The following is a 3018-nucleotide window of genomic DNA, read 5'->3' as shown; positions in this document are numbered from 1 at the left end:
AAATAGAGGTTTGAACTAATGAAAAAGTTCCTCTGGTCTGAAAACGCTAAATGAAACCTGTTCATTTTTTTTGTTTTTGTACAGGTCGACATCATTGCCTTTAAAAAAAAACTGTGAATCAATAAGAAAATCCGTCTGTTTGATGATCTGAAACTGCCGGGTTAAGGTTAAGCTGGATGAAAATCAACACTTTTTATGAATGATTTTAACATTTTCTTACGTTTTTGTACAATTTTTCAACACTTTTGACGCTTTTTTTCTATGTCTGTCACTTTTTTTGACGTTTTCAACACTACATAACACCAACCTATTAACCTTAGTTTTACCGTCATTTTTGGAATTCATGGTCAACAAACCTTATTTATAGGAAATTATACCTAATGTTTAAGTTATAAAGCAGGAATTTTGAATTATTCAGACTAAAATGAAAGGAATGGATGTTGATGGATAATCACAGACTGGAACATGTCATCCATGTCATATTCGTATAGTAAGATTTCGTACATTTTATTGTACAATAATGCTGTACAATAAACCTAATTTGCATATCTGCAATAATGTCTCTCCTGATTGAAATTATGCTCGTTAACTCAACCCTTGAAGCCGAGCTGCACCAATCACATCGGAGTATCTGATTCAGGTGTTGCCAGAAGCGACCTGAACAGATGAAGTCATTAGTAAACATTGAAAGATGGCTACAGATGAACACCAGTTCAGCTTTGGCTGCTACAATGAACAAGTTAGACTTGGCTTTTCATCTAAAAGAGGAACAGGAGACGGTGCTCAAATTGTTCCTTTGCAAGAAGGACGTGTGGGGGGTTTTGCCGACTGGATCCGGCAAGACTTTAATCTACCAGTTAGCTCCTCTTGGTGCAGCCCCTCGAGTTAGGCCATTTTCCTTACTCAATGCCAGACCCTCCTCTGCAGCGCTGTGGAGGAGGGTCTGGCATGAGAGACAAAGGTTAGGCCAAACAATCCTTGGTTAAGTTTAGGGAAAGATCACGGTTTGGGTTCAACGGACTCATTGATTGAGGTCAGGGATCAAATGTAGGCATGTTTAACCCTTGTGTTGTCTTCAATTTCGGGACCCTTTCCATCCCTCGGGTCAAATTGACCCGTGACTTATTTTGACTTAAATTTTACTCCATAATTTATAAACAAAAATATTGTCTTTAGCTCCGTTTCAAACAATTGAGATAACGTACTGTACATGTTTAGGGAATGCATCAGTCTCTACACACAATAAAAATGCAAGTGTGGTTTGTTTTTTTGTTATGTAGGTTATAATTCATGTTAAAAATCCACTATGTGATCATTCTTATTTTGGAAAAATATAAGTGGTCATACCCAGAATATTTTTCTGAATTGAGTCAGGAATACATGTTTTTACAGAAAATAAGGAAAGGCCGTTCATTTTCAGGTAGAATTTTTTTACTTGTAACATTTTTCTTTTTGTAAAAATTTGAAATAGGTCAATTTGACCTGAATACCATGCAAGGGTACAAAGCTCCTTTGATTCTGACGGAGGAGAGGCCTCATCTAATTCCTGCTGCAGGGCTTTATCATTTGACCATAAAACGTGCTGTTTGGGGCCCACTCTCTGAAGCGACTGGTGCTGGTGTTTCCCTCGGGAGGACTGTCCCTGCTCTGATTGGCGGAGAGTCCGCCACTGTGAGTGCATTATTCCGACTGAATGAGCAGAACCCCTAATCTGACGGGTGGGACCAGTTTCCCTCCATGTGACCTCCTCACAGCTGCCACACACAGATGTTGCAGTGGTGTCACTCCCCTGACTCGAGTGCAGATTTGACTCAACGCGACGAGTGAAGCTGTGAGTCGCGCATGCGTCACTTTGCAACAAGTAGCATACAAGATGCTAACGAGAGACTTCTGTAATGTCAATACAGTAAAAACGGAGCTACTTAACCAAGTTGGTTCGGGGCTGGCTACAAGTTAGCATCACACACAACAAAGGCTGTTGAACGGCTTTTTGAGCTAACGTTAGCAATCAAACATAGATAGCTACAACATTTTAGAAATGACAGCTAGCTTAGCTACAAGCTAGCAACCAAACACAACAAAGGCTGTCAGTGGAATGGTGTTTGGAGCTAATGTTATCAATAATACTATCAGAGATAGCTGCAACGTGAAATCTTCTGTTATTGTTTGTAATGACAAAACTTTATTATTTCATGGATTTCACAAATTTCAGTATGACATGGGGGCGCACGATCTCCCGGGTGAGCCAGAGGTCGCCCCGACTCTCAGTTCTTTTAAATTTCATCATGCCTTTTTTAAATTTCCAACACTGCACTGTAACTTTTGATTTTTGTCTTATTCAATTTTGGCTGTTTTTATATTCCCTTTTTTTATAATAATGAGTGTTTTAATTACTTTTAACGTCTCTTCAATGGTTCATGTAAAGCACTCTGAATTGAAATGTGCTATACAAACAAAGCCACCTTGCCTCGCCTGACTAAATCTGGGATTTTATGAATGGACTTTGGTGCAGATGCTTTGCGGATCTTTTTGAGAACAGTCCCTTTATTGGAAGGTTCTTCTCAAAGACGTAAAAAGACAACAATCAAGCAACAACCATCCTTTGTGGGTCCTTCTTTTCTCTCGTGTTGCTGGTTTTGATGTGTTTGTTGTTGCTGTTCAGTGGTTCTGCGGCTGTCTGTTGATTCTGTGTTCCCGTTGGTTGTGGAGTGCACTGAGACCAAGTTTAATGGTGATTTTACATTCTTAATACAAACTGATTGATTAATTTGACGATCTAACAACCGGGAAGTTATTTTAATAAGTAAATGAAAAATGTAATACTTATGCCAGGATGTGAATAATGAAAGGCTAATGAAATTAGAGTCTAAATTAGAGTCTGACTGCTTTGTTACACAGAGCTGAACAAAGAGAATTACACACGTCGATGCATTTCGACGCTTAAAGAGACTTCTCTGTGTGTGTGTGTGTGTGTGAGTGTGTGTGTGTGTGTGTGTGTGAGAGAGAGAGAGAGAGAGA

The sequence above is a fragment of the Etheostoma cragini genome, chromosome 18 (genome assembly GCF_013103735.1).
Source record: "Etheostoma cragini isolate CJK2018 chromosome 18, CSU_Ecrag_1.0, whole genome shotgun sequence".
Classification (NCBI taxonomy): Eukaryota; Metazoa; Chordata; class Actinopteri; order Perciformes; family Percidae; genus Etheostoma; species Etheostoma cragini.
This window is presented reverse-complemented; position numbering follows the sequence as displayed.